We start from the raw sequence: 22,144 nt of genomic DNA on the forward strand, positions 1-22,144 counted from the left end.
ATATATATATATATCCATCACCTCCCACAGTTACTTAACTTTGTGTGTGCGGTGAGAACATGTAAGATCTGCTCTCTTAGCAAATTTCTAGTATAGAATACAGTACCTATAGTTGCCATGCTGTATGTTAGAGCTCCAGAACTTCTTTAACCTGCCTAAAATGTTGAGCCTTTTGACCCCATCTTTCCACCCCTGCCCCATTCCCCCTGGCAACTATTATTCCACTCTCTGCTTCTATGAGTTTGACTTTTTTATTCTATAGAAATGAGATCATCTAGTATTTTTCTTTCTGTATGTGGCTTATTTCACTTAGCACGTCCTTCAAACTCATCCATGTTGTCTTGGATGACAGGATTACCTTGTTGTTTTAAGGCTCAGTAATATTCCATTGTGTATCTACACCACATCTTCTTTATCCATTCATCATTGATGGACATTCAGGTAGCTTCCATATCACAGCTACTGGGAACAGTGCTGCAATGAACATGGGAGTCCACATGTCTCTGATGATGATTAAGTATTTTATTTTTGCCTTCTCTACAGCATAGTGGTTAAGTCCAAGATCACTGAAGCCAACATGCCTGGGTTCAAATCCCAGCTCTGATACTTGTTAGCTCTGTAACCTTTAGCAAATTAACTTCTCCGTGCCTCAGTTTCCTTATCTGAAATATGAATTCCTAACATATTGGAGAGGATTCAATGAATTTATACATATAAAACGCTTAGAATGGGGCTTGATGTATCCTAAGAATTCAATGTATTTTGGCTATTCTTGTCATCTCATTATTCTTGTCACCATTTTTTCAGCCCATCTCTTCTGATGGGGAAATCAATGTCTATTCTCTCATTTATCCTATTCCTGTTTGGATTTACAGCTCTTGAGGCAATGGTGTGGATTGAGTTTTATGACATTTCTCATTTTTTCATCTATTACTTAGTCAGTAAAGATCTCTGCAGTTTAGAAAAAGGCATAGCATGAACGTCTTTAGTGCAGGCAATGGAATGAGTGCTGATTCTGACCTCTGGAGGCCTGACCTACTGATCACAGTGTCACAGCTGAGTTTCCCGCCTGTTAGACACAAGCTGTTTAACGTGGTGACCAAATATATCAGGTGACAGGCAAAGAAAGATGAACTATGGATGTGGAGAATACCATTTATGATGTTCATTTAGGGTCCCCTAGAGTCAAATCAAGTCTAAGACTCACTGGAAAGAATAAGAACCAAATCAAACCTGTTATCACAGTAGAACATCTCTTTCCAAGGCACCTTATAACCAGACATAACTCCAAGTCATGTAATCTGCAAAACGGAGATAATTACACCTGCCTGCTCTGTGTCACACAGAGGCAGTGTGAGGATTAATTAAATAATGACTGCCAAGAACACCGAGCTCCTTTGAGATAAACGCTCTACAAATGCAATCTTAGATGATTAGTCAAAATTTTATTCTGTAACTATCAGGACAGACCTGCAGCTTATGAGACCACGTTCATAAAGACCACATCTGCACTGCTGGAATTCCCCCAGAGGATAGAAGGCATGTCTGGAAAATTCCTGACCACCAAACTAATACATTTCTAGAGAACCTTTGTTGTATATAGTCCCACATAACTCGACACATGCTTTCTGAACTGTTATCAGAGTCTCACACCAGGTGCCTGCATTTGGAGTCGCATCTTCCATAGTGACATTGCTCCCTTCCAAATGAATATCTCTTCTGTGGTTGGGGCCTCGTTCAGCTGATTCCACTTCACGTGACATTATCTTCATCATTGTAGGGTGACCCTCCCAGTTTTCCCAGAATGCAGGACTTTCAATGCTAAAACTGGGGCTAGTCCTGGGAAATCAGGGTCAGCTAGTCAGCCTAACGTGGTGTGCAATAATAATGATACTGTGTTGCTTTGTAACCTCCTGGAATTTAATTCTGAGTCTTGGTAACCTGTTCTATAAAATATTGAGGCCAAAACTGATAACAAGAAATTATTTTGTGAAAGGTGCAGTTCTAAATTATTTATGCTTAATACCACAACTCCTGAAAGAAGGCATTATCATTACATCCATTTGACAGACGAGGCACATGAAGATAAGGGAATTTGCTTAATGTTACTCAGCTGGCAAATTGGCAGGGCTGGAGTGCCTCGCCAGGTGATGAGGTACCAGGCCCCTGTTCTTAAGCATCATGCCATACTGGCTGTCTAAGAGAATTTCTAGGGCTCAGAGTTGATAATTTTCATATAAAAAGAGGCCATTTTGTTTCTTTATTTCTATCTATTGTAACAATAAACTAAGGGGACATATCTGTTCTTTTTCTCTGATTGAAAAAGCAAAACACCTTAGGACTCCCTATGCAAAATGAGCAGCAAATATGTTATCTCTCTTTGGATTGCTCCCCTCCCACTGAACGGTCCCGTGCCACAGCCCACACCAGACAGGAGAGATGGTGCTCCTTGCTTGACCGGCTGAGCTGCAGCTCTCTATCCACTGGGTCAGAATTGGAACAGGCATCCAGCGCCTCATGAATGCAGACCTTTCCCCACTCCGCTCCTCAAAAACTCAGGTATCCTGGGGTCAAGCTTCTTTTTCTTTTTCAAACTGCAGATAAAAAGTACTGGCTACAACTCCTTTCCATTGCAATTGACTTACCGGCTCACAGTCCAAAGTTTGGTCACGCAAGGAGCATCATTGCTCCTGTCCTGTGTGGCCTGCAGCATGAGCCGGTTCAGTGGGAGTGGAGCACTCAAAAGAGAGAGAACAGATTTGCTGCTCATTTTGCACAGGGAGTGTTTGCTATGCGGCTGCCGCAACAAAACACCACAGACTGGGTAGTTTAAACAACACACTTATTTTCTCACAGTTCTGGAGTCTGGAGGTTCAAGATCTGGCTGCCACCATGGCCAAGTTCTGATGAGAACCCTCTTCCTGGCTTAAGGGTTAGCTGGCTGCCTTCTCACATGTGTAGGAGTGAGAGGGCGAGCCGGTGAGCTCTAGTGTCTGTCTCCTCCTATGAGGAAACTAATTCCATCATGAGGGACCCACCGTCATGACCTTATCTAAATCTTATGATCTCCAAAGGCCACATCTCCAAATAGCATCACATTAGGCATTAGGGCTTCAACATATGAATTTTTTTGGGGGGGGCAGGGAAAATCACAACTCAGTCCATAGCAAGAGCTAATTGACTATCTTCAGGGTAACCACTCCACTCTAATGGGGGAGAACTAACTCTGGTAACTTAAAGGTTATTTTCTCCCCTTATTGTGCCTAAACCAAAGTGGCTTTCTGATCCCCGTCTTGTTTCTGTATAAAAAAAGCAAAAAGTAATTTTCATGTGCAGGAGAGGTTCTCATTCTACCTGTGAAAAATAGTATCAGCGTACTTAGTTTGGGGCTTAGTGTTTTAAGGATGGGTAGCTCCAAGAGGCCTTAGCATATAACATTCCTACCCTTGATTTTGAATTCAAAATTCAGATTGAAGTGGCTCAATCAAAGCAAAGTATTATTTTTTTCCATTCTATAATTAGCCATCGCCAATAGCTAGTTGTCTAGCTGTTAATTCCTGTTTATATCCTGTAGTTCTTCAGCACATGCAGAATCGCTGTCACAAATCAGGGAGCGGAAAACAGACATCATGTGAAACAGAGGGGGATATGATTAGCTTGCTGAGCCAGAAAGATTAGGCCTCCGAACAAGTGGTCTCTGATTAACTCTGAATTCTGACTGATTGGAGGTGTTTCACACATCAACAAATTCCACGGATGTTTGTATCGTCCACCTTTGGTTTGTTTTCATCACTATGCCCAGCCATTCCACCACTCAAGCTTTCGTTTCATGAAAAAAGCAAAACATTAAAACATTTAATATGTGTTTCTGCTATCATGCCATCTCCCTGGAAACGCCAGTCATTTTCTGAGGAGAGTAAAAACTAGGTTAATTATGGGAGCCTATGCCAGAGGTGACCTGGCACGAATCCCACCTTCCATGCTTTTTGTTGGTTGTCTTTGTCTTAGGGTTTTTGCAAGAATTAAATAAAATAATTTGCATATGTAAAGCGCTTAACATGGTGCCATGTGCAATGAATATTAGTTCATTTAATTATTTTAATAATCCTGTGGAAAAAGTTGTTTTCCCTTTGTATGACATAAGAACAGGCAGCTGAATGAATATTTGTTGAATGAAGATTATCTAGACCAGTGGTTTCCAGAATTTCGGATTTCAAGGCTCATTAAAACTAAAAAGGAAATTGGGATTGATACGGGGCTGCTTTTTATTTTTCTAAGCTGAGGCATGTGAAAATTAATTTCCAGCTACTAGCAACAATATGGTGTTACAAACAAAAGAAGTTGTACTGCAGATATAATATAGAATTAAAACAGAATAGATTTAACTTATGGAAAGCCATGTCTTTACTCCTGTTTTTTTTGATTTGTTGAGGAATGGTGGAAGTAAGGTGGTCTGGCAGAGGACACGAACTCACATTTAGAAATCTCTAATCCCATTCAAACCTTTGCCTCCATAAACTGTCTGAGCCAAGTTGTTGTCGTTCCTAATTTTAGGGATCCTTGGGCATGAAGATTTCACAGTCTTCCTGGCAGCTTCTTCTAAAGTTTAATCATGCTTAAGTTATGTCTGAGCCGCCAGAGGATTGAATCCAACCAATGAAAAAAAGCAGCCTGACCTGTCTGCCTTCTGGGCGGGCTGTGCCTTCTGAGGTGTTCACATGTATAATCAAATCTCCTTGTGGTCATTCAGATTTGAAGATGAGCCTCACTCAGAGCAAGCAGTCCTAGAATTAAAAAGGAAAAAAAAGTAAGCAATATGTGACTCTAACTGAAGGCTTTTTGCCCATTCCCTCTGGGAACATATAAGAATTCTGGAAGTATTTGAATCTATATAATATCCTTATGTCAAGTCATGAGATCTTCAATCAGAGTAAATATGAAATTACAGTAAATATGAAATCAGAGTAAATATGAAATATGTCATCGTCTGGTATACCTCAACATAAAATCCCACACAGCCATTTGAGCCACTGGGTATGTTTTGCTTTTCATAGAAATTTCTGGGCCTCATAAAAGGACTTTTCATGTAAAGTAGTTATAAGAAAATGAAGTCAGACTCTCTCCACTTGACATTTGTCACAATCATTGCAATGATATAGTTTGGGTATTTGTCCCTTCCAAATCTGATGTTGAAAACGGATCCCCAAAGTTGGAGGTAGGGTCTGGTAGGAGGTGTTTGGGCCAATGGGATGGATCCCTCATGAATGGCTTAGTGGCCTTCTCATGATTAAGTTCTCACTCTTAGTTCCTGTGAGATCTGGTTATTGAAAAGATACTGGCACTTCTCTCCTCTCTTTCTCGCTTCTTCTCTCACCATGTAACACACTGGCTCCCCTTCCCCTTCTGCCATGACTGAAAGCTTCCTGAAGCTCTTACCAGAAGCAGATGCTAGCACCATGCTTCTTGTATAGCCTACAGAGCTGCAAGCCAAATAAACCCATTTTCTTAAGAAATTACCTGGCCTTGGGTATTCGCAAGGGTTTCCAATCTTTTGGCTTCCCTGGGCCACACATAAAATACAGTAATGATAGCTGATAAGCGAAAAAAAATTGCAAAAAAAAAAAAAAATCTCATAATGTTTTGAGAAAGTTTACGAATTTGTACTAGGTAGAATTCAAAGCTGTCCTGAGATTCATGAGTCCCATGGGCCGCAAGCTGGACAAGCTTACTTTATTGCAACACAGACTAAGATATGCAAGGATCTGAAGTTTGTTGCTACTCACAATGTTCAGTAGTAATCTGGGAGGCTATATATTCCTTTTGGGGAAGGGTCAAGTAAAATAGGAGGACTGACTTTATTTGTTAAGAAGATTAATTTATGTTACAGATAAGTTCCACAGTGGGGCTGAATTCTCTTTATCCTTTTTTTTTTTTTTTTTTGAGATGGAGTCTCGCTCTGTTGCCCAGGCTGGAGTGCAGTGGCCGGATCTCAGCTCACTGCAAGCTCCGCCTCTCGGGTTTACGCCATTCTCCTGCCTCAGCCTCCCGAGTAGCTGGGACTACAGGCACCGCCACCTCGCTCGGCTAGTTTTTTGTATTTTTTTTTTTAGTAGAGACGGGGTTTCACTGTGTTCGCCAGGATGGTCTCGATCTCCTGACCTCGTGATCCGCCCTTCTCGGCCTCCCAAAGTGCTGGGATTACAGGCTTGAGCCACCGCACCTGGCCTCTTTATCCTTTAAAAATAAAAGCACAGTACCAAATATCCATCATTTTTTTTTGTTTCTTTTAAGTTGGGTCTATACAAGGCAGCTAGTTACAGAATATGTTTCATTATTTGCATCCATTTGGTGTGTCTACATATAGCCTGAGAATGGTGAGAAGATTCGAGAGAACACGAATTTAACTTGAAATAAATTTAGAGGACAATCAAAAGAATTATTCTAAGACTCTTCCTGATATAACAAATCAATAGAAATTTTGAAGTAAAAGTTGGGCTAAGGCTTTCTTGCATTCAGTGTCTTATTAAATCATGTTTTACAGTCATTTACCCTTCAGTCCTTACCTAAGATGACATCTTTTCTGTAGCCTCCAATCAGGACAGATGATTCAACGGAAGAGTTGAAATTGTTATTATACTAGAAAGCTTCAACATGTGGGTTCACTGTATCTGAATGCGAACAGAAAACGACATTATAAAATATCAACCTGTAGTCTCAATCATCAGGATATTTACATATTTTAGTGTTTTTTTAAAAAAAAAACCTTCAAATGAGTCTAATGAATTTCTATACACACATACATACACAGACATTCATGCCGTGAACCAGGGAATTGCCAAAAGCACACTCCCCATTGTGACTAAATGTTACCACTACATTAAAATGTTTTCTAGTTCTGAATCAATAAAGAAAGGTTTATGCTAAAAAAAAAAAAAGAACCCGACAGACAGTTGAAAAACAGGAAGTATGTTGGCTTTAATCAATACACACCATTTTAAGTGAAAGCATCACTCCTCAGAAAAGGGAGTGTGCTTTGGGGAAGGCAGAAAGACGTTGTTCTGTGGGGGGATTTCTCTTATCCAGGTGACTCTTTGTAATAAATTCTGAAAACTAAAATTAAACAGTAAATGTAGATTCCCTCTATGATATGTGGGTGTTTTGAGTAAAGTCCTAATTGTGCCCTTTGTCCTCCTCCCTCAGAAAATAGAATCTTTAAATAAACAGGGAAGGGCCCAAGACTATACGAATTCACTCAATAGGACTCTTGCCAAAAGGAAGATGTATCACTGTTAAAATAGAAATGGCTCTAGTGGGCTTTCACAATCTAATGCCCCTGCTTTTAGCAAATTCAAGAAACTAGGACATTACTGGGTCCATATCCTATCAAGGGATTCTCTTTTGAATACAAAGCACAGCCTAGACTGTGTGAAGGACATCTGAGAAGGCCACAGAAACAGAGCAGGGAGAATGGTGGTAGTGTTTAAAGAAAACCTTCAGTGGAGTGATTGGAAACGAAGGCCATGTAAGGATAATGCTTTCCAGGATGATTTAAACAATCATCCTCAAAGGTGCAACTCTCCAAGTGAGTATGGACCATGTCTCCATAATGCTGTGTCTTTGCTAATGTATTACAGCATTAGTGCTATTTATAATCAACAAAATTACTAACACTGTAATCATGCCAGTTTGGTGATAGTAATTATGACAGAATAAACAGCAGTCAGAATGCCTTTGCTGCAGTTATTGATGTTGATGGCAAACACAGCCAAGGAAGGTTGGTTTTGTTTGTTTTTTCCTTTTTTCGGGAAGCCATTCAAGCAGGCAGAACCTGCAAGTGTTGGCCAGGAGAACGGTTTTATATACATTTTAAAATTAGACTTTCTGAAAGGAGATGTCACAAAGGTTCATTGGCGAAGATTTGTAAATAGTTCACTTATTTTAAAAAAAAATCACATATATGTTTCTGTAAATTATACTTGCAAACATATGCATTCCACCATTCCCCCTCGTGGAAAGGCTGTGGCTAATCCATATTTGGAGCTGACACCCTTTCTGGGTCCCCTCTTTAGCGAAATCACGCACATGTGCTGCTGCCCCACCGAAGCGCCTGCGCATCAGAGTTCCTTCTGTACTACTCTGAGCAGTTCCTTATGCGTCTCTTACCACTGATGTTGGCTAAAAAATAACATCCAGAGACTTTGCTATGTATAATTAAGAGTTCTAGTGCTACTAGTGATATAAGGATTGAACTGATTGAGAAACAGACATTTTATCTTCTGGCTGGTTTTATTTCCTTGTGGATTAAATTATGAGTGAATGTTTCTCTCATTTCGTACTTTCCCCATAAGTGGTCTTTTCTACAGCAAAATTACTACTCATTCTTAATAACTACCAGATGATAAAGTGAGCTGTCTATTTGGGAGACAGTGGGTGTGCATTCCAATTATTCCATTCATCGTGTTTGCAGGATAGCAAAGGGGAGGGATTTCTGGGGTCTCTGGAGAGGGTGGCTTAAAAGACTACAGGAAGTTAGTATCAATGCTTTGTTTCTTGATGGAAGACAGCTTCATGATAGCTCTGGGATTGAATAGGCAAAGGCAAATAAAACAAAATCAATCGCCTTACAGTTAGGAGCTCTGTTAAACAGAGCACTTGTTTGAGCTTGTTTTTGAAAGTCCGTGCCCTTTGACTCAGCAATGAACATTTCTAGAGATTTATCTTAAGGAAATAACTAGATCAGCAGTGAACATTTCTAGAGATTTGTCTTAAGGAAATAACTAGATCCATGGCAGAGATGTGCATTCGAGGATATTGTCCACATCATTGTTTATCATAGTCCCTATCTTGGCTCAGAACAGGAGAGATTAGGACTTGTCTGGATACAGGTAGTTTATTTCCAAGATGATCCTGGGAAGCAAGAGGCAGAGAGTAGGGAAGAGGGAAAAGCAAATGTAGTGACGCTGATGCCTTGGGCTGCCGGGACTCAAATCCACAGAGCCCTCTCGTGCGACACTCACAAGGTCTCCTGAAGCGTTTATTTACCAGTTCTGTCCCCACTGGTTGAAGGTTGTTTCCGGGGGAGGGGGGCTGCAGTGCGGGGAAGACTCCCCTTTGCCTCAAAGCTCTTTAGCATCGGAAAAGGGAAGAGCCGCTGTGCTGGCTTTTCCATGTGGGGCTGTCAGTACCAGGTGAGGCTGAGCTCTCATGACAATGTTCATTGCAGCTATGGCTGAAACCAGAGGCAGGTCAAAGAATACAACCCTGGGAAGCAGAGGCGTCCATTATTATAAGCCGAACTGGAAACACCCAGAAGATCCACTCACTGAAAACTGTTTAAATAATTCTTACAGATACACACAGCAGAGGGTTTTGTAGTCATCGGCAATTATGATGTCTGTATTTATTTATGGACATAAAGAGGCACGTGCCAACAATAAAAAACATGTTACAAAGCAGGATATATACTATTTTTTAAAATCTATAAATGTACAGATGTACCGCAGGTTATGAAACACACAACAGATACGAATTTGTTTTATGCAAATTGCTCCATAAGGTACATAATTTAATTTTAGAGATGTGGACACTTGTACATCCAGTGCAAGGCTGAACATGGGACACACATTTCAGAGCCCCACAACCCCTTTCCCATGCCCCTCACTGTGTCCCCACCTGTCTCCGTCACCTGCTGTGATCTCTGTGTGTCAGCCATGCTAATTCCATGTTGTTTGTGTCATTTCCCCTTTACTGCCTTCTAATCAAAACTGGAAAGTGCTGATAAGGACAGAGGCTAGGAGTGTATTTGAAGGCATAAAGGAAAAGATCCACCACCCCTAGTACAAAGTTGGTGGCTAGACACGGGTGGCTCAATAATTTTAAAGATCTTGTCTTTTTTTTTTTAAAATCATTTTAAAAAGGAACGATAACACCATGAATGGTGATACAAAAAGCCGCAGAAGCAAATCGAAAGCATTTCAATGTATATGAAATACCATTTACTTAAGACCTTTGAAAAACTGATGATTGCATAAATTGCATAAGTTGGAAGATGTCTCTATTCCCTAGGGAAAGTGATTTTCTCTGGATTGGTGGAATTTCAAATTATATTTCTTTGTTGGCATTTTCCCAATATTTCTAAAAAATTATGTTAGTTAAGAAAGCATGATGATGACAGAGACAGGGATGAAAGACACAGCATCTTTTTAGTCACTTGCAGTTATTGTGGGAAATTTCCATTAATAAACACAAAGAGGCCGTTCCAGAGCATCTACGTAGGGATCTGTTGGAAGGAGCAAGCTGAAGCGGTGTTTCATAGCACTTCAGATAAAACAGAGAAAATGGCAATTCCGATTGTCTAGGTTAACAATGAGGGAGAGTGGCTTATAGTGATTATGGACAAAGCTCCTCCTCGCCACCCCCTTTAATCCCTGACATCTCTAGCCATCCTAAAAGGTGGTGCCTGGGTGACCTTGCAAGCGGCAAGTGTCTGGCTGGGATCTCACCTCTTTCCATGATAACACAAAACTAGCCTTTTGACCTCATAGCAGAGCAAGGCCAGGTGGTCTGGAACGTGGTTAGCCACAAGCTGACTTTCTAACCAGCCTATTTTTTCCCTCTGACAACACTGGGCAGTTTAGTGAGTCCAGATGGTGATTCCCCACATGCGAACTGTTTTTCTATGTGAACTAAATGCCAGCTGTATCTAGCTGATCAAACTAATGTAAACTTGTTGATTATGCGTGCTCCTTTAAGAACACTCTTCCTGGTTACTTTTTAAAACTAGATGGTATCTTACATCTTTAGAATACAATCGCAATTATTTCCTAATTATTTTTAAATGATGCTATTTAAAAAGTGCTGCGTAGTTAAAAAATGTGTATGTGCCCCAGCTGAATGCAGCTATAACAAATCCTATGAATTGAAGTTAATAAATATTTAGACTTTTCAGTGCATAAAAAAATGAAGGTTGATGGGCACTGAGAAGAACGGGGACATTATTTAAATGTCATGCATTTTAATGGAAGAAATAGTTTGGTCGTTGTCCTCCCTTTCTTCAAAGCAATGATTTTCAGGCTTGGATTTTCAACACCTCATGTGCTCGCCAATTATCCCAAGGGAGGCCACAGAATTGCCATTGCCTTGTGTTCAGCTCATCGCATTCATTGATTTAATAAGTCTACCTGGGCATTTTTCAAAGCCAGTAATTGAAAATGTAGCCTGACAGGTTAGCAGGAGTGGCAGGGCCTGGGCAGCAGGGGTAGAGTGGAGGAGGGTGACTACTTTCTCATCAGCAACTGTAGCAGGTGCATCAAATGCTAGCACCCAAATTGCTGACCTAGGGGCTACCCAGAGACCAAGGGACAGAAGACAGATGCATCCCTTCTGGGCCCTGACTGGCCTCAGAGGAGAGCTCAGAGGCAGGTGAGTGGTAGGAGACTCATGTGCCAAAATCACCCTGTTTGCCACAAACCCAATAAGGTTCAAAAGCAACCAGGTTACAGAGGCCATGTGTTATTTTTTTCCTTTTCTTTTCCTCATTACCTGAAATTATTTTGTGTGTGTGTGAGATGGACTGTTTCAAGCTCAGTGAATCCAGATCTATTTCTATGCATCCATTATTATTGTTGGTAGCAGTAATGGGATTTTAAAATATTAACGGATGTTTCCAGCTCTCTGCAGTGTTTTCTGCTGCTGTCTCCATTCCTTCAGGTATCCAGGCAATTGTGTGCTCATTATCTCAGGAAGGATGTGATTCTGCGGGAAGCAGGGGAGAGAGAAGTGTGAGCAAGCCAAACCTCAGGCCTCAGGGGAAATTGTCAGGGCTTTGAGGAAAAACAAAATATTTGGGAAGAAGGATATTATAAGGGAAGCAAGGCTCCTTCGAGGACTGGAAGGGATTTCCCCAGACTAGGTGAGGAGGCCAAAGAGCAGAGGACAGGTGTTTCCTTCCTGTTAATACCTGGCTAGCCCTAGAAATGATCTTAGGACGCAGTGACAGATGAGAAAAGCTGACTGAGCCCAGGGACAGGAAGGCCCCAGAGGGCCTTCAGACAGAATATAGGAAGAGGGGCTGTAGATAGCCTCACAGGAGCCTGTGCACCTCCAAGGAAGCATAGACACAGCCGGGAGGGGGTGGGGCCTAAACGTGCCAGTTGGACAGAAAGAAAGGATGTCACTTGCAGCCTGTGTGGATCAACAACTGAGGGCAAGCGGACACCCCAGCAGACATCTGTGTGGAGAGATGACCCTGGCAACCAGGCGACTCCTACCACATCCACACCCTGGGACTCTGTGAACCCCCAGTATTCCATAGGAAGGAAACACAAGAGTGACTGAGATTGAGTTTCTAGGCTTAAAATAGACATTAAGTTCAGTGGTAGAAAGGTTACATTTTTTTGTACATTTGGATTATGAATACGATTGATGTCACCTAGTGTTATTTGTCCTTACCAGATGGTGTGGTATGTTAGAATTATGAAACCTATCATTATAGATTTCACTGTTTCCAAACATTTCCATGCATTAAAAAAAAAAAAAAAAAAAAAGTGAGCTCCTCCAAAAGTGTGTGAGGTTTGGAGGAACGCTATTATCCTTACAACGGAGATGAGGATGCTGGAAGACAGGGAGAGAGGTGAAGGAATTTGTTTAACATCACACAGCTGGTATCCACATCCTGTTTCAGGGGACCCTTTTAAAACCATCCTACCAGCATCTTCTCCCACCACCTACCACTTCTTGTACCCCTTCTCTACCATAGAAATAACACATTTCACATCCTTTTTAGCATAGCAAATCTTTTTAGAGATTTTTGCAGTCTTTTAAAACAAATCAAATAGTGTATTTGAAACAAAACCAAGGCATCAAGGCAATGGAACAAAGCACCGCTTTGCTTTCAAAGCACGTTTCACCTACCGCCACAGCTCTTAAGTTAGTATTACCACATTAGTAAGTCTCCAGAGACTTTGGAGACCACCTGCTACAGTCCCCTTCCACCTGTAATGAGAAAGATAGTCATTGTTCAAGGCCACACAGTCAGGTAGGGGCAAACTGACGGGGTAATAAAACCTGGCCTCCTTATCTACTGTTCAATACTCTTTCCTATACACTAGATTTCCAGTTAGCTTGAGCAAAAATAAGTTCAAACTTTGATGAATTTAGCAATGTTCCCCAAACTCTATTTGTAAAAAATAGCCCTTGAACCAAAAAAAAAAAAAAAAAGTTGGCATATAATGCTCTCTTTACTTGAGATGCTTTAAAAATTTCTTCTGTGGAAAAAAGTAGTCACGATAAATTTCTCATATTGAAAATGTCAAGCTCTATTTGTTATATGATGATGTCAGTGACTATAAAATATGAATTTCTGCTTGAGGACAGAAACTCTACAAAGATTTGGATTCTAATATCTGTTGAGATATGAGTGATAACTAGGAAGTTGCTTTACTTGAGTTGTTTTGAAATAGTTGTTATGACTGTCATTGTTCATTGCAAGTCTGTATATGTGCATGTCTGAAACGGAGATTGCAGTTACTGATAATTGTACTCATATTTGTCACTGTCACCAAACTCCAAAACGGATATTGCCAAAGGGTTCCATTGTCATGCAAGACCTTGTGGCTGACAATGGGAAGGACAAGACGCCACTATTTGTTGAGTATCTACTATGTGTGGGACCATACCAGGAAGATAGAGTACTTCTACTTCTGTAGAAAATTGGCAGAGCTGAACAAACATTTGCAAAATTGCTCAGCATCACTAATGATCGGAGAAATGCACATCAAAACCACAATGTGATACCACCTCTACTCCAGCAAGAATGCTCATAATAAAAAAATAAAAAATAATAGATGTTGGTGTGGATGCAGTGAAAAGGGAACACTTCTACATGGCTGGTGGGAATGTAAACTAATACAATCACTATGGAAAACAGTGTGGAGATTCCTTTAAGAACTAACAGTAGAACTACCATTTGATCCAGTGATCCCGCTACTGGGTATCTACCCAGAGGAAAAGAAGTCATTATACAAAAAAGATACCTGCACATGTATGTTTATAGCAGCACAATTCGCAATTGTAAAAATATGAAACCACCTCATATGCCCACCAATCAAAGAGTGGATAAAGAATTGTGGTGTATATACATATATATACCGTGGAATAGGACTTATCTATAAAAAAGGAGCAAAATAATGGCATTTGCAGCAACCTGGATGGAATTGGAGACCATTATTCTAAGTGAAGTAACTCAGGAATGGAAAACCAAACATCATATTTTCTCACTCATAAGTAGAAGCTAAGCTATGAGGACGCAAAGGCATAAGAATGATACAATGGACTTCGGGGACTCAGATGGAAAGGGTGGGAAGGCGGTGAGGGATAAAAGACTATAAATTAGGTTCAGTGTATACTGCTCGGGTGATGGGTACACCAAAATCTCACAAATAACTATTAAATAACTTACTCATATAACCAAATACCACTTGTTGCCCCCAAAACCTATGAAAATAAAAAATTTTTTTTAAAAGTAAAAAGAAAATTGGCAGGCCTGCAGTGGCTTGAAGATGCTATGACTAACTCACATGTCATTTATCAATATATCCATGCAACAGATAGTCTGCAAATATGCACTGGGCTCCTAGAATATTACAGGTATTGTTCTAGGTGCTTGGGATACAGCAGTGAACAAGGAGACAAGTTCCAATATCTCCTGGAGGTTACATTCCAGAGAGAAAAGAAAAATAAAAAATAAGCAAATAAATGCACAAGCTAACTACTTTCTTTCTGCATTGTGGTAAGTATCTAATTGCACTACATCATTTAATTACGACAACAACCTGTATGGGCACTACAATATTCATTTAATGTTACACATGAGTAAAATAAAGGACAGAGAGGGTAAATAACTTGACCTAAGGTCTCAAAGCTCATGAGAGGCAGAGATGAAATACTAACCCAGGAAATCTTATTTCAGGGCTTATGTTCTTAACCACTATAAAACTGCTGTAGATTCAGTGTTTGTGACCTCTCTCCCCCAAATTTATATGTTGAAACTTAATCCCAATGATATGGTATTAGGAAATGGGGCCTTTGGGAGGTGATTAGGTCATGAGGGTGGAAACCTCATTAATGAGATTAGTACTCTTATAAAGAAGGTCCCAGAGAGTTTCTTTGCTCCTTCTTCCATGTGAGGACACAGCAGAAAGACGGCTGTGTGTGAAGAGGGCCCTCAACAGACACCCAATCTGCCAGTGCCTTGCTCTTGCACTTCCCACCCTCTAAAACCATGAGAAATAAATTTTTGTTGTTTATAAGCTACCCAGTCTATGGTGTTCTGTTATAGAAGCCCAAATGGACTAAGACAAAACGTTTATTTAAAAAACAGCCTACTAAATGGTAGGACAGGTGAGGAAGACAGAAAATGATGATACTATGCAACAGGTGGTATACTTAGATAAGCAAAGTTAGAGTAGGGGAATATAGGAAGGGCAACTCATCCAGAACTGCGGTGTCTGAAAAAGATTTCTGGAGAAGTTGAGGCCTGATCTGGGCCTTGAAGAATAAAGGAAAATTAATGAGGAAAAGGAAATGGAAAAGCATTGCAAACCAAGGGCAACTTCAACTTCATGTTTCAGGTGGTGGTAGTACATTGGGGAGCTGTGAGACATGAGCTGAAAAGAAGTCAAGAGCTAGATTCAGAAGGGCCTCGGGTACCACTTCAAGGAGGACTTTGGACTTTTCCTCTAAAGATAATGGGAAGCTATTGGCTGATTTTAAGATATGATCACATTTGCATTTAATTTTTTTTTTTTGAGACAGAGTCTCCCTCTGTTGCCCAGGCTGGAGTGCAGTGGCCCCATTACAGCTCACTGCAACCTTCCTCTCCCGGATTCAAATGATTCTCTGCCTCAGCCTTTCGAGTAGCTAGGATTATGGGTGGGCCTCATGACGCCCAGCTAATTTTTGTATTTTTCGTAGAGACAATGGTTTCACCAGGTTGGCTAGGCTGGTCTTGAACTCCTGGCTTCAAGTGATCCACCAGCCTTGGCCTCCCAGAGTGCTGGGATTACAGGTGTGAGCCACCACCCCGGCTCCATTTGCATTTTCAATAGTTTCCTGTGGGATCCGAATCCACTAGGTATTTGGAAGAGTTAAATCTCTTTCTCTCCTACTCCCTAACCCCCAGCTCCCAGGAACAACTTGGGCCAGATCTGTGATATTCACCCCAGACATCCTACCACCAGTAAAACAGGCTACTATTGACATAAAGAAAAAGATTTCAGGCAATACTTATGAAATGATTTAAATTCTGGGTAAAAGATTATTAATAGCCATAGTTATTCCTGAGTTTGATCTTGACTTAACATTTGCTCCTAGTTTCAATTTAGCAAATTTTTATGGAGGGCCTTCTCTGCACCTAACAATTTTAGATGCTGAATGGGATTCTAAAGAAATACTGCATATAATTTAGTTCCTGTCCTCGACAAGATGGTTTTTTCTCTTTTGACAAAAATATACAAAGCAGCATGTGGGTCTTCAGTTACATGTCATAAAACACCAGGACAGGAAGAAATCCCTGGATGAGGTTGTCATGGAGAAGAGGAGCCTTAGATGAACTTGGAAAGATTAGGCTCTCAGGATGTAAGAAGATACCAAAATGGATTATTTTCAGTAATAAGAGTAATCTCCATTTCTTCATGACTCAGACAGACTCAAATGTTAATTGTACTTTGCGCTGGAAAAAATTAAACAGTGGATATAAAACCATGAAAACACTAGGACAACTAAATCTTTGTGCTTAACCATTTGTTCCTTGTGAAATCACCTTTTAATAATTAATTGCTATAAGAAACTGGGGGAAGGAACTGGCCTCTGAGAACAGCAAAATAAACTCTCTGAGGTGTGAAAATGAAATCTCCTCCTTCTACTTTTAGCTTTGGAATTGTAGTGGACACAAAGAACTCCCCTGGGTGTTGGCAGAAGCATGTCATGAACACTCTTGGACAAGCTTGAAAAATCAGCTGAAAAGTGTTTTGAGGAAAGTCAGTTTGAATATTCACCATTATGTAGATTGTAAACTTGGTAAAGGCTCTTAAAAATTTGTCATCTTTTCTGACAGCAATGTCTTTTGATTAAAATATGTGTGTGTACATATATATATGTGTACACACATATCCACATATGTACACACATACACATGTATGTATATTCAAATAGTTTCATAATTTAAAAAACACAATCATACATTTGTAAAACTGACACCAGCTATCCCAAAGCCACAAATCACCACACAGAGAAACCTTGTTCCCTCCTCACTCTTCTCTGGTTTGTGGGCACCCACCTTGCTGCCCATCTCCATGGAGAGCCTCAGCAAGACTGACCCTGAAGGAAATGAGAAATTTCCCTTCCTCAGAGAGAACAGGGGCGTGCCTCTGATAGTCACGTCTTTTGTAAAGTCCATTTCTGTCTCCGTGCGACAAGGGCTTATCTTTAAGCCTAGAAGCCAAAGGCGATTCCTTCTAATTAGGCCAGTAGTCACCATTCTGGTTCCAAGAAAATTAATGAAATGACTAATTAGATGCAGAATATTATGCTACCGTTACAGTCCACTAAGGAGTAAAAACGTGACAGTCTCTGCTTAAGAAGCTTATAACCTAAAGGAAATACAAACAGACCTCAATTTCTTTTTTTTCTCACTTGAGTGAATATATCTTACACCATTCTGTCAAATCAGAAAGGCTCTATCAGGGAGAATAAGCTCCTTTTAATATGTATGCAGAAAGAAACCTAAAGAGTTAGAGCAGTGAGCACAACAGAGTCACCTTTTCCAGAGACTTAGGAAAATCCTAGCAAGAAACAGCCACAGAATAGATTTCTGGTCTACGCATTCCCAGTCTTGAATCCAAAGCACACACTCTCCTTCTAAAACATTATGCAGAACATAATTTTCGAAAGACAGAAAATTAATGGTTGTGAACCCTCTAAAAGGATGTTTTATTTTACTCACCTAAATTATTATTTTCATTGCAAAATCATGGTCCTTTGCCCTGCTGACTTCAGGTACCTGAAGAGACAGGCTTCAGATACCTCAAGAGCTGTCTGTATCTGATGGACAGACAAGTAAGCCCTAATGCCCTTCGTGAAGGGCAACCCTCTGATTTCAATAAGAATTGAGCTACGTGGCACTTTTATGTGAGTAACCCAGAGTGAAGATCTGCTGATTATGAATGGAGGAATTAAAACGTGTCTGAGAATAAACTGATGATACCTACAAGCATGGAAGGATCGTTTTCCCTAAGTCATATCAGAGTAAAAATTTGGAGGCATCTGCTTAGGAATTCTGTTCAGTTGTTCCCTGTGGGTTCCTACCTTTCTTTCCCTACCATGTGTGAAAGGTGCTGGTGCCAAAATGGAGTTACTTATGTCAAACCATAACAAAACGGAGTCAGGGGAGGCCATGGAGAAGAAGCCTTGACGCACACATGCCTGTAACAGGCCTTACAGAAGACATATACATCAGTAACAGGACCTATCTCAATAACTTTCTTGAGATGGCAGTATTCTGGATAAGCCACTTACACAGGGACAGGTACTTAGCAACAGTCTCCACCAGCGAACACACGTTAACTGTCATGAACTTGTGACCTATGAACCTTACTAAAAAGCAACTCACATGGACTTCTCTTTGTCTTTAAAAGCTTCCCCTTTGCCCCGACCCCCTTGGATGTGCCTATGACCTGTCACAACACACATATCCTGTATTGCCATCCCCTGCTGTTGCCAAATAAACACATTTGTTCGGGAGAGTCCATCTCTCTGAGTTTCTTCTTAGACGGACCCATGTCAGTTTCCGGAAGTTAATGACCAACAGCATGTAGCTCCTTTAGGGATCTGCACTCAATTTGTACACATGAAAGAAAGGATGTATAGCAAGAAAAACCCTCATGTTAGGCCATGTTAAGTTCAGACCAAGTGACCTTCCGGAAAGCGAAGGTACTCTCAGACCAGTGGACCCTAAAACCAACTTCAAAACCTTGAGCTATTTTGTAAGCCCCTTGGAGCTTGTCCCCTCCCACCTGGACATGATTTGGAGTTGTTTTATTGGTCCTTGGATTTTGGCTTCTGCTTTGATTCCAGATCCACTTTTCCTCCCACCCTCTGCCTCTTTCTTTTTTCTCAAAATCTCTGAATTTGCTGAGGTCAGCCCTTAGTGTCCAGTTTTGTGCCTCAGCTATACACTTTGTTCCTCTTCAATTTTATACTGTAAAAGCCTTCAATTTTGTACTCTGAAAACTTTCCCTTTTATAACTCTAGGGAGAAAATGCAATATCCCTGGGGCGGAGAGCCTGTTGTAGCTTCTAGCATCTCCCAGAGACCTGCTACAGGTTTGTGACAGGTGGGAGCTATTGCTCTTGGGCTCCTGTCAACAGTATTTTTCAGGAAACTGGGCACTCCAGTTGGTGTTAACTATTTGGGCTCTAGTACAGGAAAAAGGCAAAAAGCAGAATACATGTACCCTGGGAAAAGTACTTTGAAAAAGCACTTGAAAACATCTGAGTTCTGTGTTGAGGTATGTGATACAAATTGTGCAATTGTCTTAAAGGGTGAATGTGACAAAAAATTAAGTGGGACTAACATCTGGCCATTCCATGTATTGAATTAATGAGGTTTAAAGGCCCTTTTGATCATCAGATATCTCCCCAAGTGGCCTGTCATTTCATCTGAAAACTTACATTTTCCTGTCCAGAAGGCCTTCGTTCAAACGCAACCATCTTTTTTGGAAGGTACACGTACAAATTAATCATCATCGATGTATTAGATGCAGTAAGTGATTCTGTGTCCCAACAGAACAGGCTCTGAAAAATAGAACATGGACAAAGAACATTTTAAGCCCAGAGTGAGTTGAGAATATTTTGGAGTTATGCTGTTTAAAATGATGGACACTAACCATACGTGGCTATTTAATCTTAAATTCAAATTTAAATTAATTAAAATAAAATAATTTAGTTCCTCAGTCACATTAGCTACACTTCAAGGGCTCAGTAGCCACATGCGGCTAGTGGCTGACATATTGGAGAGTGCAGATATAGAACATTTCTTAATGTGCTGAAAGTTGATGGCACAGCTCTGGAGTGTGGAGGAATACTTACCAGGAAAGTATTCCTAGAGTGCAGGGGACTTAATGGGGAGAGCATGTCTAAATAGATTGTTTCTATGTTGCACTTGAAATCCAGAGAACAGCCAAGAAAGTACTAGAAAAAAGGTGGGTGGGGGAGGGGAAGAGCTCCAGCAGAGAAATAGGATCACATAAAGTAAGGGTGGTAGGGAGACCAAAGGCAAGCATTGCCTCTTTCACAATGTTGCTTGGAGTCTACTGCTTACATATTCTATGAGGAAAAGGCAGAATTTCCCAGCAAGTTATACCTAGGTTCAAATCCTGGTTTTGCCAAATATTGGCTGGGTGGTTGTAAGCAAGGCATTTGACTCTTTTTAGTTTTTCCTCATCTGTGAAACAGAGATTTTGATTCCTACCCTGCACCACTGTCATGAGGATTAAAGAAAATATATGCAAATCTGGTATATGGTAGGTCCCCAGTGAATTGGAGCAATTATATTATAATGCCCATTACCCTGCTTTGAACCACTGACAGTCACTCACATCTTTGTATCTGTCTACATGTCCAGCACATAGTAGGCATTCCATAAATAGTTGTTGGATTTAATTGAACTTGAGGACACTGACCTTTCCTCTCTCTCTCTCTCTCTCACTTCCTCCCCCCCAACCCTCCTTCCCCTCTCTCTCCCTCTTTCTCTTTTCTCTTGTTTTCCTTTTTTTAAGACAGGGACTTGCAGTGTTGCCCAGGTTGGAGTGAAGTGGTGCAATCATAGCTCACTGCAACTCGAACTCCTGGGCTCAAGAAATCCTCCCACCTCATCCTCCTGAGTAGCTAAAGCTGTTACAGTAGGTAGTCCGGCAGACACGAGCAGGACAGAAAGGCCCCCACCTCACCCCACTGGAATGTCAGGCAACCATTAGGTGATGGTTAAACTCTCTCTAAAATAATAATTTGTTGTAGGCGGTGCCAGGAAAAGGCAGTCTCCCAATGGATAGAAACACCTGAAGCTGGTGATTAGTAGCTTCCCAATAAGATCTCAGGAGTTGGGCCAGTGGGCTCAAGCACTAAGGGGCATTCTTCCCTTACCAGGAAAGTATTCCTAGAGGAAGGTCCTATACCAGTTAAACTCGGCTATTTTGCCTCCTAGTTGCCTGATATTCCTCACTGGGGAGGGGGCTCTCCTGCCCTGTGCATGTCTGCCTAACTTACTGTAACAGGACTACGGGTATATACCACCATGCCTGGTTAATCTTTGTAATTTTTATTTTTAGTAGCGACAAGATCCCACTGTGTTGCCCAGGCTGGCCTTTCTTTTTTTAAGCTCTCATTTTCACTATGAGTGAAGACCCAGTGAAAGAAAGATGCTGTGCAAACGCCAGTGTTATTGGTATTGCAAAAGTAATTAATATGAAAAGGATCAGAAGACAACAGTCCCTTGGAAGATAAACCTTTTAAGTTAATGGAATTTAAATATTATAATTCATGAAATAGCACTTAAGTAGCACTGCTTGGACAGTTACTGCTTGTTAGCTATATTCGCTGAATTTAAAAAATTATACCTTTCACAGAATTGCTTGAGGGCACAAGTATAAAGAATTAATATATTAATTATCATAAGTGAATCATTAAACAGCAACAGTAATTAACAGCTTAAGTTAATATCTTTAAAAAACCTACACAAACGAGTAGTCTTAGTGCTCTCCCGCTGGGAAAAGTTGGTTGGAAGAAGAGCTGATTGGTGGAATATCGGATGTGAATGTGTAATCATGAGAGTTCATCTTGTCCTTCCTACTGCCTTCATATTGAACCACTGTGGACAAATAAGCCCTCACTGTAAAGCTCTTAATAAGACATTTAATAATCTTTCCCTGGTGCCATGGTTAATACTGAGTGTCAACTTGATTGAAGGATGCAAAGTACTGATCCTGGGTGTGTCTGTGAGGGTGTTGCCAAAGGACATTAACATTTGAGTCAGTGGGCTGGGAAAGGCAGAACCACCCTTAATCTGGGTGGGCACCATCTAATCAGCTGCC

General features: G+C 40.8%; 1 long non-coding RNA gene across 1 annotated transcript; it reads right to left on the reverse strand.

Annotated features, from left to right (window-relative positions):
* Window positions 1-4,241: 4,241 nt before the first annotated feature.
* On the reverse strand, window positions 4,242-17,914 carry LOC105505051. Its single transcript, XR_001000691.1, has 5 exons — window positions 17,817-17,914; window positions 16,539-16,729; window positions 11,542-11,754; window positions 6,564-6,668; window positions 4,242-4,784 (listed from the first exon to the last, which is right to left on the reverse strand). It is a non-coding gene; the product is annotated as an uncharacterized LOC105505051 (long non-coding RNA).
* Window positions 17,915-22,144: the final 4,230 nt, after the last annotated feature.

Source organism: Colobus angolensis, unplaced genomic scaffold, assembly GCF_000951035.1.
Source record: "Colobus angolensis palliatus isolate OR3802 unplaced genomic scaffold, Cang.pa_1.0 Scaffold98, whole genome shotgun sequence".
Taxonomy (NCBI): domain Eukaryota; kingdom Metazoa; phylum Chordata; class Mammalia; order Primates; family Cercopithecidae; genus Colobus; species Colobus angolensis.